The sequence below is a fragment of the Anopheles stephensi genome, chromosome 2 (genome assembly GCF_013141755.1).
Source record: "Anopheles stephensi strain Indian chromosome 2, UCI_ANSTEP_V1.0, whole genome shotgun sequence".
Classification (NCBI taxonomy): Eukaryota; Metazoa; Arthropoda; class Insecta; order Diptera; family Culicidae; genus Anopheles; species Anopheles stephensi.
The window spans coordinates 8,478,713-8,484,712 of record NC_050202.1 but is presented as its reverse complement, the minus strand read 5'-3'; the positions used below and the strand labels follow the sequence as shown (position 1 = coordinate 8,484,712).

General features: G+C 45.2%; 1 protein-coding gene across 2 annotated transcripts in view; it reads left to right on the top strand.

Annotated features, from left to right (window-relative positions):
• The first annotated feature begins 1,158 nt into the window (after positions 1 to 1,158).
• Positions 1,159 to 6,000, top strand: part of LOC118503757 (cysteine-rich motor neuron 1 protein) — a 157,930-nt gene continuing 153,088 nt past the window's right edge. The window contains exon 1 of one of the 2 annotated variants that reach the window (XM_036037414.1): positions 1,159 to 1,462. The gene's annotated coding sequence lies outside the window, so the exon portion shown is untranslated. The remainder of the gene's footprint in view (positions 1,463 to 6,000) is intronic. The other variant, XM_036037415.1, reaches the window with a different exon arrangement.

The following is a 6,000-nucleotide window of genomic DNA, read 5'->3' as shown; positions in this document are numbered from 1 at the left end:
TGGCATGCGGAAAATGTCTTAGCAGTGGGCGAAGTTCAACGGGTGAAGGCAGAAGAAAAAAAAGGTTGTGGAAAAAAAGAAGCTAATGAAAAAGCTAACTCATTGTCAGAATGTGGCGTGAAATGGATTTGTCAATATGGATATTTTTTTCTATGCAAATAGAGGGATTTGCAGCATAATATGGGGCTCATCAAAGCAAGGAGGAAAACACGCAACACATTGGAACGAGGTTTAAAGGCAAAGAGGAATCTTAGCATGCTAGATGGATAGTGCAGTGTGGACTTATCATATTTGTGTTTTAGCTATTTTAGCGTTTTTTAGTTTTATGTTATTTTCTACATTTTGTTACTCTTTTCTTTACTCTTTTCAATAATTTTTTAGTGGTTTTTGATTATTATTATATTTTTCTTATTTGTTTTATTTTAATAATTTAATTTGTAATTTTATTCAATTTTGTTTCGATTCTTCTTTATTGTAAATATTTTTTTTAGTACTACGGCTTGTCTTCGTATTGGCACAGCTTTATAGTTTTTGCTTCTTTCTACTTCTACATCTTCTTGTTCTACTTTTTTTCCTTGTTTCCTTCAGTTTTTGTATTTAATTTCTTTTTAAAAGACTTATTTACATTATATGAATTACAAAGCATTTTGTTATTAATCACTTATTCTGTTTTTCATGTTGTTAACTTTCCTTTGACTTTCTTCTTCTCAGAGTTATTTTCCTTTTTAACATAAATCGAAAAATATTTAAATGTTCTCAATTTCGCAGAACCACCTTGTACAAATTTTCCCCTTGCACAAAATATCCCTAACCGGCATTTTCCCTCCCGAAGCATGCGCCATTTTTCCTCACGGCATGCAACAAATGAGCACCACTTCCAGTGAAAAAGGGGAAAAGCTCTGAGGTGATATATCTGATACTTGTGATTGCTCTCTTTCTTCAGTGATTACTCTCTCTCTCTTTTAAGTGTTTATCACCGAGGAACTCAATCTCAGTCTTCGTCCTGAGTGTCCACCACTATCAGAATGAAGAACTCACCCGTGCTTTCCTTCGGTTCGAGGTTCGGCTCGGTCCGAATCCAACCAGCACGGTCCTCACTGAGTGCGGTGCATCTGATTCGGTACCGACCGGGGTAGGCAAGGCTCGGAAAAATCGGGCACCCGGGAAAACTTCGGTGGCAAGAAATCAAAATATTTGTCAAACGAAATATCTCATAAAGTCAGTTATATAAAGTGTGCCGTTGCGTGCGGACGGTTCGCGTGCGTGCTGGCGAGTGTTTCGTTCCGGGGAAAACAACTGCTTACCATAACCAGGTTGAGGACGCATTTGTTCGAAGCCAACAAGGCAGCCTGTCGGCGCTGTAGAACGTCAGTGACAAAAGCGAAGTGGTTCTGCTCCATTGGAGCCCGCGTGTTTTGTGTGTGCTTTCTTGGGGCGTGTGTTTGGTGTGGTTGTGTGAAAGGTAGATAGGCTTTTTTCCCCTGTTTTTTTTTTTTGGTTGGTCAGATTCATGTGTTTACAAGACCGAAAACTTATCGACTCGGGTCGGTCGGTTGGGCCAAAGCTTGTGGTTACATGGTTTGGGAAATTTCCTAGCACCCCCCCCCCCGGTTGTGATGCGATGTCGTGGGCAAAAGTCACAGGTGTGGAAAATGTGAAGTGAATGAAAACGGATACCAAAGGAACGATGAGAGTGTGGGTGCGTTTTCGTGGGTGTAATTACAGCGAAACGAGATCAATAGCTTTTGTATTGTATTGTTCCGGGGGGAGGGGGCTGTCATGGAGCGATTGCTCAAAAATCTCGTTAAATCAGTGACAACTCACAGCGTGACGTGTAAAGCTTGGCATCGTCATCATCATCATCCAAGCAGCCCTCTGGTTCCGAAGAAATTCAACCAACACAAACACAAACTAGCCGCAGGCACATTCGCTGGCTGCCAAAATTCATTACGGCCATGAGCAGGTAAAATACATTCCTATCGTGGTAATGCTTCCTTCCATTAGTTTTCTTTCTGACCTCGTTCGTGCTAGCTGATAATTAAAATTTCGTTCATAACTCACTCACTCGCCATCGAGCGTGTTCCTAGCAGGTCCACCGCAAAAGGTCCCAAGCGCCATGAAAACTACGGTTAAATAATATCCAAAAAAAAAACATACATTTTCACGAACCAGAACCCCGGCTAGAGAGTGTCATATTTCACTCGCACTCGCTCAAACCGTTCAAAAAAGGCGAATCTAAACGTGCGAATTTTTCATTTGCCTCCATTGGGGAGGGATGTTTAACGGGTACGGTCCAGTTTGGATGACTTTCGGTGTGGTGTCGCTATTTATGGTGCAATGCGGTAACGGGGTTGCTGGTTGTTTTGTTGTTGTTGTCTAAACAAACAGATTGAGCTGTAGAATTTCCCGTTGTGTTGTGAGCACGGTGAGGCATCGTCTAAAGATTAGCTCTGATGGTTTTGATGTTCCCAGTTGGGAACAGTGGTGTGAAAATAGGCGGCCGAGTTCTTTATAACCAACCAGAAGAACTCTTCACGGTAGTCTTGATCCGAACAATACAAGTCAAAGCGTGTTGGAGGAGTTTCTACCGTGAACGACATTGTGGATATTGTTCCGTCTCCGGTCCGGAAGCCTTATAGGTGCTATTGCTTTAAAGCCGGCTTCCAAGCACAAGAAATTTTAAAGTCCAACATAAGAAAGAAGGTAATTTTGGTGGCACATGCCAAACTCGTTGAACTTCCAAGCCCATTTGGAGTGTTGCTGCTACTTTGCTGCTAACCAAACAAAAACGCGGCGCAACTCTCGGCTTAGTGGGTTGCCTTGTGCTCAATCAGCTCATTGCTCGCCGAACAAAAAGCGGTCCCGCAGGCAATAAACCCCCTCCCCGCGTACCAGGAAGATGTAAGTTAAGAGCTGTTGTTCCAAGGAAATGGCTCAAATGGTTGTTTATTTGGCAATAACCACACCACACGTACGTACTGTGGCTGTGGCTGTTGTGGAGATCGCACACTCAGCCTTTAAACACGTCCCACAACGGCCAACTCACGGCCAGCACCACCAGAGTCCTTCCAGGAGCAGCTGTAATGCTAGTACCCCGGGTTATATCCAAAGCAACGGCAACTCCACTCCAAAACAGTGCCCGGGTTAAGCTCTGATTTAGCCAGCGTCCATTAAACACGTCTTTAATCCAGGCCCGGGGTACATTAACACCAGGAAAGGCTATTGCCAGGAACTTGCGCTAGGGGACTGTGGCAATTGAGGGGTGGTACGGAAAGGGAGGGGGGGGGGGGAGCCAAGACAAACAACGTACAATATAGGTGCACAAACACACGTCTTGGGTGACGGTGTTGCTCCCGTGCAGCGTGTGTGTGTGTGTGTGTGTGTAAGTGTGGAGACCATCGCCAAGTCTAAATGGGGTTTGTTTCCCTTTGAAGGCTCTACTGCGTTGGATGCGGCTTCAAAGGCTTGTGGCGAAAGTGCCTCCCCAGAACTCCAACCTCCCTCCCGAAAGGTGGGCAGCTATGTGTGTGTGTTTGTGTGAGTGTGTTTATCTTGCAGAAGTGATTGAGGAGGACCGTCTCAACTTCTTCCTCAAAAGATTGTCCGTCTCCAAAGGAACCACGTCGGGTTTGCTGAACTAATGGAAAACCATACTTAACAAATCCCACCGGTATGGACCTTGGTGGCTATAGGTGGAGAATATGTGTGTGTGTGTGTGTTTGTGCGTTGGTTGTTCAGCGCAAGTGAAAGCTTACCATTCTGCACGTAACCAACGCAGCAAAGTACGTGAGGAACACAGGTTTTTTTTGCTTCCATTTGGAAAAGCTGCAGATCTGACCCATTCGGACACGGACTCTAGCCCGCTCAATCGACTATTCGATGCCGTAGAAAGAGAGCGAGGGAATCATGGCATCGTGGTGGAAAAGTTTGTCGTCTTTTGAAGCGAAAATCACAAAGACCCGGGAGTCTTTGGCTGAACTTCGCACCTTGCACCTCACGTAATATATTTTTTTTCCATGGATAGAAGTGGCGTCCATTTCGCCTAACCATAGCCAGATGGCCAGTTTGTTTGCTTTAGAGTAATTAAACGGGTTCGTTTCACTCTCCAGCAATCCGGGAGCAGCTTGTACAGTGTTGTAGTTGGAATACGTCAGCAAGAATGCCGTAACTCGAGCTCGATTTGCAAACTTTTAATCGATTTCTTCTGCACCGTCATCGTGACCTCGGCGTGTTTTAAGGGGGTTTAATTCAGCAAAACTCTTCGCACGAACTGGGCAAACCTAATTGAAGCTTTGTTTACTGATGGGATGGAATAAGTTTCACCATTTGATTAGAAGCACATTATCCAATGAAAATTCTAACTACAACTTCGTCGAGGCACTTTGTTCGCAAAATGGTGGAATAATTGTTGGGTAATAATTTTCATTAACTAGTCGACTTTCCCGGGGACGCTTTGCGCTTATCATCTCAGCTCAGCAGTTCTTAAAGTTCTCCGACGCGTTTTCGGCGCTCGACCGACGTCGAAATGGTTCACTTTACGCTTGGGATCGGCAAGCAAAGTGCAACGAGCTCGAGTTTATACAATCTTATCCGCAACCTGCAAGCCTCGAGAGCCACGAGTGCTCGAGCGAACTAGGACGAGCGACCCCCGGCCCCAGGTAATTGTCTGGGAGGAGTGTCCACAAACCTTCCGACGAGATAATGATCGTACCGTAATTTGATAGAGACGCCCCACCATCAAGCTACGCCGGCGATGCAATTGCGTATCTCAATTTGCTTCAGGGATCAACAATTACTATGCCAGCTGTGGTGTGGTCGTCTTTGTCGTCACCCGAAAACGTCCACACATTATGCACGCAGCAGGGTCTGGGGGGTTTTATAGCTTTCTCCCCCATAGAATGGGACCCCAACTTTTGGTGATGTCGATTACGGCGTGAAACCTCCACGTAATGCTTGGCTGTGGTGCTGTCGTTCACTTACTTGTGGGCATTACCTTTTGGGTAATCTTTTTAATTAGATCTTCTTATGTGGGGCGTACCGGCACTGGTAACTGTGAGCCTAAGTATGCCCTTAGCTCGGTACAGGTTTATCGTCCTAATGCTTGCGTGGGCAGAACCCCACCGGAGATCATGTTGCAACCAGTTATTGAATGCACAGCAAAGTTGTTGTCGTCGATGTCGCCCTCCGTGCGCAGTTACACAGGCCTGTCCAGGACAAACTTTGCGACGTGCACTGGCTACGGAATGAAGCTCGTCACCCGTTCTTCACCGTACGATCGCTACATATGACCCGGAAAACTATCACCCCGGCGGGGGGAGTAAAAGTTTTCCCCAAAAGCATTTGTGCGATATCAATTTAACGAGCTGCTCGACAACAATCTAACACTGCCGGATTAGCGCCTTCCGGAAGACTAAACGCCGAACGCTCTCTCCTGGCTCCCAGTCTTTGGGGAGCTGTGTACCAGTGTAACGCACCGAGGGGTTCGGTTTTCGGCGAAATAGCTACCCGTGCAAACTTTCCACCAAACTCCTGGACCGTTTAGTCTTAATTAATTTATCTAATATAAAAGCACTTCGTGTACGGCGTCGCAAGATTACAAGCTAGTTGTTGAGGCTAAATTCTGCGAAACTGGAGGATTTTGCTTCGGCTGCTTATTTTGGGTGAAATTAAAACGCGCTGCTGTACGCTGGCTACCGGGAGCTTATTACTATGCTACCAGCAACAAATTTAGCTGAGCGTGGGATAATAGTAAATAGCAAAATGGTGGCAAGTTGTGCGGCCACGGTTTTACCCCGTCATTAGCCATTGCTTAAAGGAAATATTTTCCATTCTTGGAAAAGAATTCAATTTTTGAGCGCAATTCATGCATTGGAAGACTGAATAAAGCTTGAGCTATCGGAGACATTCTCTCTCTCGTTAGTACTTTCATTAAACAATCATATTAAGCAATTGATTGTAAAATAAATTCCGAGAAGATGAAGCTGAAATGGTGTTCATTGC